The 9,979-nt window shown below is 36.4% G+C and overlaps 2 long non-coding RNA genes across 3 annotated transcripts; one reads left to right on the top strand and one right to left on the bottom strand.

Moving 5' to 3' along the window:
• The first annotated feature begins 1,319 nt into the window (after window positions 1–1,319).
• Window positions 1,320–7,095, top strand: LOC135092630 (uncharacterized). 2 transcript variants are annotated; one of them, XR_010262947.1, is made up of 3 exons: window positions 1,320–1,485; window positions 3,440–3,552; window positions 6,624–7,095. It is a non-coding gene; the product is annotated as an uncharacterized LOC135092630 (long non-coding RNA). The 2 variants fall into 2 exon arrangements; XR_010262946.1 differs by having other exon boundaries at window positions 1,322–1,485; window positions 3,440–3,546.
• Window positions 1,625–6,624, bottom strand: LOC135092648 (uncharacterized). Its single transcript, XR_010262949.1, has 2 exons — window positions 6,285–6,624; window positions 1,625–2,275 (listed from the first exon to the last, which is right to left on the bottom strand). It is a non-coding gene; the product is annotated as an uncharacterized LOC135092648 (long non-coding RNA).
• Window positions 7,096–9,979: the final 2,884 nt, after the last annotated feature.

Genomic DNA, 9,979 nt, shown 5'->3' with positions numbered 1-9,979 from the left:
ATTGCCCTGAATTTTCCCAGAATTTTGGCATCTCGGTACCTATGAAGATGAATAACAAAAAAAAAAATCCTATTTATTTTATCTTTTTATTTCTTATTGTCTAAATAAAGAGTGTTATTTGTGGGTTTTAGCTTTTTGGTACTTAAGGAACTTATAAAAACACTCATAATACACGTTTCTCGTAATGTCCTTTTGTTTCCCAAACATAATGTTCTTTGCATGTACTTAAGCGTTTTTATAGATCACATGATCAAAAACACTCAAAATACATGTTTTTGGTAATGTTATTCTGTTTCTCCATAAAGTTTGTTTTGCATGCGTTTTAGCGGTTTGGTATACAAGGGGTTAAAAAATACTTAAAGGCAAGTTCTTCGTAAAAGTGATGAAATTATTCCTTTGAAAGTATTGATGGCTGATCTCTTTCTATAGGTGAGGGTTAGTGTTCTCTACTGTACCAAATACTGAACTATCTTTTTTACTATTTCTCCATCTGTATCCTACCCAGTAATGGTAATAGACTGAGGAACTCCCCACCTTTGTTAATTTTTACTAAGTATTGTCCTAGTGGTAATCAGCTGCAGCATTGATTTGTTTAGGAGTTGGATATCTGAGAATGAGTGGTTATTGGCACCAAGTGCAGCTCAGTTGTGGGTAACTCCAGTTGTTGGGAACATTCCATGGTACACAGATGGTGGGATAGTCTTGCCTTGGACTCTTGCAAATGTGTACTATGTCCCAGTGAGTTTTTTTTTTTTTTTGACATGAATCCCAAGTTTATTTAGGCATTTCAGGGACTTATTGTGGGTGATGGAGATCTCCACAGCACTCTTCTCTTGGTTGGTGGGTAGCTGTTGAAAAATTCATATAAATAGAGATGTCAGATGTAGGTAAAATAGAGAAATGTTGATTTGATTGTGAACTAAATCCCACAACTTATATTATCTTTGATAAGAAAGGTTTCGTTTAGACCATGAAAATTGGATAAATGAAGCTGAGCATTATTTTACTGCAACAAGAAGGCACACAAAGTGAAGGAGATCGCATACTTGACTTTAGTTTGTTGTTCCTTTGATGGGGAACTTGTATCATTGTTAAAAGCTTAAAACCTGTAAAATAGCATGGATCCATCTGAATCTTTATTCAGTCAAAAGTTTATATGATGTGTAGACTATTCAAGCTTGCCAGCCTGGAGCCTGGAGCCTGCTTGTTGTAGAGTTGTCCTATGTTCTGTAGATTTGCTTGATATTATAAACAATTATGATAAAATTTTTGTAAACAATTTTGTTCTTTATTTCTTTCAGTATCAGATTCAGTATTTTCTCCATCTTATGGCAGCATATATTTTCAACACAGAGTGAGGGCAGTGTCATTCCTCCTGTCCACTACCCCAACTTCTACTCCCAACACTACCACAACAATGAGCGGTCTGGTGTGGTGGCTGAGGATTCTTTTGAAGAGGACAATGCTTCTGCTTCATCTGAGCAGGTCAGAAGGTGGATAGCAGCAGTACTAGTAGCAGACTGGTGTTACCTTGATGCTACTGCTACATTGCATTATTTGCATAGTTTTTTCAGTTATCATGGACTTTGTGTAATATGTATAAAAGTATATGAAGCTCAAGAAACTTGTTGATAAGGTTTATGTTCAGCATACAAATTGTAGGATGCAAAGACAAGGATTGAAATATCATTGCCACAATTCCTGACAAAGCATTTGGTGCCACAGAATATTCAGCAATGTAATGTTTGTTTGGCAAACAAACCAGTTTCCCTGAATGATAGCTTTATTTCTGCAGGTTAATACAGTCTCTCTATGGGGGAGAGTTTGGAGACAAAGCCAAGCATATATATATATATATATATATATATATATATATATATATATATATATATATATATATATATATATATATATATATATATATATATATATATATATATATATATATATATATATATATATATATATATATATGTGGTTTGTGAGCCAAGCATACTGATCATTACACTATCATGTGTAGTTTTAATATGTAATTTAGATCAAGGACAGTGCAGTGATAGAGGAAAAATTATTCACTAGATTTTTTCAGAGAAGTTTTATGACATAAAGGATTAAATGAACGATCAGTATATATATTGGCTCACTAGCTGCATCTCTTTAACACAGAAAGCTTTCACTAATTATCTCGGCCCAATTCATTAAGTGCATCGCTGTTGTGGGAGGGAAGATATGCAGTGTTTCCCTGCCATCTGTGGGAGTTACATTCCAGAGCCTCCTGCAAATAATTAAAATCTGTGAATATGGGAAACCATTCTTATAAGGATCAGAACTACCTATATTTATAGTTTAAACCTTAAACTATGCATCTCACATTTACTAAGCAATTCACTTTAAGACAATAAAAAACAGTTATTATATGTATAGTACATGATATTTTAATTAAAATACAGTGCACTATATAATAAAAGGGGAATAAGTTGATATGTACAATAAACCCTTGATATAATGAACTTCTATTTACCAAATTTCAGGTATAACAACCTATTTAAGGCTGCTGTCTCCTACCTCTCTCTCTCTCTCTCTCTCTCTCTCTCTCTCTCTCTCTCTCTCTCTCTCTCTCTATACACATATATAGCAAATTTTCATCTCAAGTGACCCACTCTCCCCCCATATGTGTTCGTTATATCTTGGGTTACTGTAATTTATAACTGAAAGAATAATTTGGGCTCTTTGGACTGAAAGACTGAGCTGGTGGTGACACCTGGCAACTCTGAAAACTCCCCATTAGTTAGGTTAGGTTAGGGAAAACTCTGCAAATATGCAAAACCATGAATATGTGAGGGAACGCTGATATATGCTTTCTCTTATTTGTTGTAGATGTATTCCATTCTATTGGCATAGAACGATAGGAAAATGGCATCAAGGAAGTAGGGATGCCACCAAACTTTATGAGACTAGACATAACCTTGCACATAGAATTGCTGAACATAAAGGTATTTCTCCTTGAACTAATAATCAACCAGCTGTTCCATCATTTTCAGCAATAAGTCCCCATTCACATGAACATGATCATCCCTTTTTGTGACAAAGTTTTTAGAATACTACACAAGACAGAGTCCAATATGGATACAAAATTATTAGAGGCAATATATATTAAACACATAAATCCAGTACTGAATAATAACTTAACATCAAGTCAATCACATATTGTAAGATAATGTTTCGGAGGCCCGTTCCAATACCATTATCATAGTGTTAGGAACCCAACTTTTTCAGTCCCTCTCTCATTGCCATACAGGCAAGATGTGTGTGGATACTTATTGTTTTCTGTCAATCCAGTTTATAATCTTGGTGCTTGTAGTGTTTTGTTTTTTGTGTGTAGTGTCATATGATGTGAATTTTATACAACTTTTACATAGTATTTTATTGTTTTTTCTAGCTTGAAGCTGCCTGCAGAAATAGGCAAAACAGCAACTGACGAAAGAATAAAGTTGAAGGAAACTGGAGTTTCCCTGCAAAACAAGCTATCAAGAAGACCTATACAATGTGTGTGTATATATATATATATATATATATATATATATATATATATATATATATATATATATATATATATATATATATATATATATATATATATATATATATATATATATATATATATATATATATATATATATATATATATATATCCTTGTCTTCATAATGCTCTTCATTGGCACTTGAAGCATGCATCACACTTTTGTATGATTGATCGTATAATTTTTCCTGAGTGGCCCAATCACCCACACTATCACATTCACTATCCAAGTCCTTCCTTCAGCCTTGACACATGCACTGTAATGATGGAACAGTATTTTTCTGTATGTCACAACTAGATAAGTGTAATCAACTAGGTTAACACACACACACATACAGGTATTTTTGAGGGCTTCAAGGAAGAGGATCTCAATGTAACTCATACAAATACATGAATGTGGATAACTAAAGAAGAAAATGTGAAAATACAAGAAGCTTAACAGCGATGATAAAGGCATGGAAGGAAGAAACAGAAGTGGGTGGCGACAATGTAAAAAAGATATCCAATGATATAATAGAGATGGAAAGGGAAAAAGAAAACAAAGAACTGAGAAGAGGTGACAAAAATAGTGGACTTAAATAAGAAATACTGTGAAGAGATTAAGAAACTCAAGAAAGAGAATGAAGAATTAAAGAAAACTTTGCAAGAGAGGTTAGGGTTGGAGGAGTGAGAGTTAGTTACAGAGGAAGTCAAAGGTTGGAAAGAGAGAGAACAGCAAAAGGTGGACATGGAGGACATAACAAGGCAACAGCAACAGAAACAACAAGGATATGGAAAAGCAAGTGATTAAAATAATAAAGGAAAAAAGTAATCTTGTGAGAGACACAGTACAGAGAAAGATGTGTATGGTGGTATTTGGGGTCAAGGAAAAGAACCTACCCATGAAAACAGCTAGAGAGAAAGAAGTGAAAAGAACTAAGGAAATTATAGCAGAAGTGGCAGAGGAAGGAGAGGGGAGAGTCGAACAAATTGAAGAGGTTTACAGGATCGGAAAGTATGACAAAAATAGAACAAAGCCAATGTAAAACAAGAATCATGTCACAAACAGCAGCAGAACATGTCTTGCAAAGAACAGGAAAATTGGCAAAAGCAAAAGGATTGAAGGAAATATGGATAAAAAGAGACATGAACGAAGAATAGAGAAGTAAACTAAAAGTCAAAAAATTAATAGAGAACACAGGAAAGTTGTGGACATGAAAGTGAGGAAATGGTGGCACAAAGATGCCACACAAGACCACCAAACAGAAGTTTAAAGATTATGTATACTAATGTAGATGGTTTGGTGTCCAGCCTACTGGAACTTGAAGACTATTTAAAGAACAATAAACCAGATGTGGTATGTTTAACAGGAACCAAACTAGAAGAGGAAATAAAGTTGGGATTTGCAAAGGAAGGATACAGTACATGGAAGAGGGACAGAAAAGGAAAGGGAAGAGAAGTGATGATATTGGTAAGAAAAGGATATTGTTGTTGAGGAAGTGGAATATGGTGATGGAATGGTAGAAACAATGAGTGTTGTGATTAAGATCAAAAGATGTGAAAAAAGGAAAATCATTGTGAAATACATACCACCAAAAACTAATGCATGGTAGACTAATAAATTCAAAAGTATGCAACTAGAAACAAAAAAATAGTATGGAGGAAATGATAAGGAAAGGTAACAAAGTACTCTTAGTAGGTGACTTCAACACTAAAAGAATTAACTGAGAGGAGATGGAAGTAACAGAAAATGTTGGGTCATGGAGTGAAGAACTTATGCAAACCATGATGATGAATACAACGAGACAGTGGGTGAATGAGCCTATAAGATGTAGAAGAGAAGAAGAACCATCACAGCTGGATTTAATGTTTATGAAAACCCCAGAAAGTAGACCAAGTATACATTGTCTGAGTTCAATGGGAAGAAGTGATCATGTGACAATAGAGATACTACTACAGGAGGAAACAGTGTTGCACAGGAAAGAACAATACAGAAATTGGAGACAGAACTATGCTAAGGCAAACTTTGCAGAGCTTAGTAAGTTTTATTGAAAAATTAAATGGAAAGAGCAATTTGAAGGTAAAGTAGTGCAAGAAAAATATGAGATATTTTTGAGCAAGTATAGAGAGAGGATGCAACAGTTTGTACGGTTATAAAATGAAAATTGGGAAACAAGAACGGTATAATGGCAGGTGTGTAGAAGCAAATAAGAAAAAGGACAGGACATGGAAGAAAATGGCTATGGCCTGTTTTAAGACTATACAAGTGGAAATACCCTGGTCTGAGGCAATTTTCTCTCTCTCTCTCTCTCTCTCTCTCTCTCTCTCTCTCTCTCTCTCTCTCTCTCTCTCTCTCTCTCTCTCTCTCTCTCTCTCTCTCTCTCTCTCTCTCTCTCTCTCTCTCTCTCTCTCTCTCTCTCAAACAAAAAATAAAAAAGGTGGAGAAACAAGGGGAAAGGGAGATGAATGAACAGAAGGTAGCCAAAATCAAATTTGTACATTTGTGTGTGTTTGCATTTGTTTCTTATTTGTATTTTCACAGATTGACCCAAATCTAAATTACCATTTTTAATGAGAGAGAGAGAGAGAGAGAGAGAGAGAGAGAGAGAGAGAGAGAGAGAGAGAGAGAGAGAGAGAGAGAGAGAGAGAGAGAGAGAGAGAGAGAGAGAGAGAGAGAGAGAGAGAGAGAGAGAGAGAGAGAGAGAAATCACAAATACCTACTAACCTGGAAAGTGGAGTCCTTGATGATAAATTGGCTGGGATCAGCAGGGTGAACTGTGGCAGAAGTTTGGTGCATGGCAAATATGGCTTCAGGATGAGTAAATGGAGAGGCAGGAGGGAGTGATGGTTGTGGGGGAGATGATGAGTGAGCAGAAGGTGAGAAGGATGAGGAGAAAAAAGGTGATGGTGCAGAGAATGATGAGGAATGGACTAATGGGGAAGGGGAAATGTGAGATAATTTTGAGGACTCAAAGGCAGTAATAACAGGTGGTGTAGTGCTGAGGTGAGTATGGTCTGAGGCATGGCCAGGAGCTGCTGTATGACCAGATTTCTGAATTTCCAGTCAAAGTGTCTGGCTAAGAGTTGGAGATCTGGCAGAGAAGCTGTGGCCAGAGGAAGGAGGCTTGGCTGCTGCACCAGACCCATAGACCACATCTTTGGAGTGGCTTTGGCCTTGAGGTGCAGCCAGGTAGCTGTAGCTCACCACCTGCCAGAGAAAAGCTTTTTTAACCTCACTGCCTGCCAGGGAAGAGCTTTTTTAATTTCCATTTTAATCTTACATGATTAAGGTCATATGATTAATAGTTATACCATCTTCTGTATATCTAGCCTGGAGGTTGAGATGTGATGGAATGATTCCAAATGTGAATGTATACCATATTAAATCCTTGTCTCTACTTTCCTCCAAATGAGATCCATGGGCCTTGTAAAAAAAAGTTGGGAGTCCAATCTTTTAAAACTAGTAACTCTAATATTAGAGATTTGAGAGACAGAATGAAGCATAATTAAAGCTTTGATAAGCATTTATAAATCTGTACATTCTTTCAATTTTTTTTCACCATTTTTGAATGGCATATTGGAGTGATTTGAGTCAGAAATAACAATTTTGAACACTTTTGTTTCTATTTGTTGGTAATGTGTAATACCACTGATGAGAGACAAACTTTGTGCTTGGAAGGAAAGAACTGACACCCTTTCTCTATAAATTCTGCTTCACTGCATGCCACAAGTTTTATAATTTATATCAGAACTATTTCTAGACTAACCACTTCATAAGCATAATCATTTTGTCATCACAGTTTTCACTATGCTGCCTTATCACCATTGTGCTACAGTGATCTCAGATGCTTCTGATTTCATAATGAAAGTTAGGGTTCACTTTAAAACCAGTTGACAACTGATAGTCTAAATTCCAATCCAAGAAATGAATTTTGTATCATCAATGAATGAAAGTGCTTGATTGTTCTACAAGTTTGGTGAGGATTGAGGTTGCTGGTTAGTTCTGGGGAGTAGATTAGTAAAATTCTGAAGAAGTATTTTTTAACTGTCTTCACCCAGGAAAACATGCAGGAAATGCTGGATAGTGAAATTTTTAGAGCAGAAGAGAATGAGAAGCTGAAAGATATTACCATAATTAAGGAGATAGTGGAACAGGTGATAGATAGGCTAAGAAAGTTCAAGACACCAAGACCAGATGAAATATATCCCAGAGTAGTTGGGTTTAGGAAGGGGGATAAAAACCCAGGGAGGAGGTAGGATTCTTTTAATCTCTAACGTTTCAGCTGAATAGCCATCCTCAGAGAGACTGATTTACATGAGTGAAAACACATTATTTATAACAACAAACAAAATTTTCTCATATGACATTCGTACAGAGTATTGCCATCCTGGCGTGTACCTCACCTAATTTTATTTTCCTAGTCAGGTGGCATTATTCGCCTACGTGACGAGCCTTTACTGGGGATTTTCCTTGTACCTGACCTGAGGGCCAATCTGGCGGAATTACCCGCCCACCTGATAAAACCTTCTCTGTGGTTAATGACTTCCCTAGTTGTTATGAGGGCTGCCTCTATAGCTTTTCTCATTCTTTTCTTCAATCCAACTTTAATTTCTTTAGCCTCTTCCCATTTTGGTAGGTGATTACATTTTTCTATGTTCAATACAAGGGAGTTTGATGTGTTGTGTTTTAAAACATCTTTCCTATGCTCTGCTATTCTTGTTTTAAGTCCCCTGCCTGTTTCTCCTATGTACTGCTTTGTACAACCTTTGCATGGTATGCTGTACACTACGCTGTTATTATTAACAAGTCCGGTCTCTTTAGTCCTCGTTAGCTCACCAATTTTCTCTCCCGCTAATGTTGCTATTTTTAATCCTGTTCTAGACAAATATTTATTAATTATGGAAGCCTTGTCCGAATTTGGTACACATGTATAACTCTCTCTTTTGCTGGTTGTACAGAGATCTTTATTCTCTTTGTTTTCAGTTGTTATTTTCTTTGCCTTATTCTTAAGCCTAACAAGGAGCCCTTCAGGATAACCCAGCTTTTTGAAAGTTGATATGATATATCATATTTCTTGCTCTAGGAAGTTGTTGCTGCAAATTCTGAACGCTCTTAAGTAAAAACCAATAATCACATCAGATTTGACTCTCATGCTGTGGGCTGAAAGGTAGTGAATGAAATCGTCCTTATTGGACATTCATTCACTTGTTAATAATAACAGCGTAGTGTACAGCATACCATGCAAAGGTTGTACAAAGCAGTACATAGGAGAAACAGGCAGGGGACTTAAAACAAGAATAGCAGAGCATAGGAAAGATGTTTTAAAATGCAACACATCAAACTCCCTTGTATTGCACATAGAAAAATGTAAACACCTACCAAAATGGGAAGAGGCTAAGAAATTAAAGTTGGATTGAAGAAAAGAATAAGAAAAGCTATAGAGGCAGCCCTCATAACAACTAGGGGAGTCATTAACCACAGAGAAGGTTTTATCAGGTGGGCGGGTAATTCCGCCAGATTGGCCCTCAGGTCAGGTACAAGGAAAATCCCCAGTAAAGGCTCGTCACGTAGGCGGATAATGCCACCTGACTAGGAAAATAAAATTAGGTGAGGTACACGCCAGGATGGCAATACTCTGTACGAATGTCAAATGAGAAAATTTTGTATGTTGTTATAAATAGTGTGTTTTCACTCATGTAAATCAGTCTCTCTGAGGATGGCTATTCAGCCAAAATGTTAGAGATTAAAAGAATCCTAACTCCTCCCTGGGTTTTTATCCCCCTTCCTAAACCCAACTACTTGTCAACATGAACAGTTCATATCCCAGAGTACTTAAGGAATGCAAAGAAGTTATTAGTGAACTGTTAGTTTCTGCCTTTAGGAAATCACTTGAGATACCGGTAATGTGGAGGCAAGTTTAAGCTTTAAGAAAGGAGATTTAAGCTTAACTTCTGTTGTAGATAAAATAATGAAGTCTGTAATAGTAAAGAACATTAGGGAACATTTAGACAAACATAACTTGATAAATTGGTCACAGCATAGCTTCACAAAGGGGAAGTCTTACCTGACAAACTTGTCAAGATTTTACTGTAAAGTTTACATGGCAGGAGATAATGCTGATAGTTATGACATCCTATATCTGGACTTCAGTGAAGTGTTTGACAAGGTACCCCATCAGAGGCTCCTGAGAAAGGTTAGGGCACACGGAATAGATGGGAAGGTGTTAGGGTGGATAAGGTTGTGGCTAAGTGACAGGCGACAGAGTCGTAATAAACAGCTCTAAATCGGAGTGGGATTAAGTAATTAGTGGGGTGCCACAGGGATCAGTATAAGGGCCATTGATGTTTTTAATATACATCAGTGACTTGGATAGTGGAATTAGTTGTGACGTTAGTAAATTTGAGGATGACACGAAGATA

This window comes from Scylla paramamosain, chromosome 3 (genome assembly GCF_035594125.1).
Source record: "Scylla paramamosain isolate STU-SP2022 chromosome 3, ASM3559412v1, whole genome shotgun sequence".
NCBI classification, from domain to species: Eukaryota; Metazoa; Arthropoda; class Malacostraca; order Decapoda; family Portunidae; genus Scylla; species Scylla paramamosain.
The sequence above is the reverse complement of the archived record's forward strand: the minus strand, read 5'-3'. Positions and strand labels throughout refer to the sequence as shown.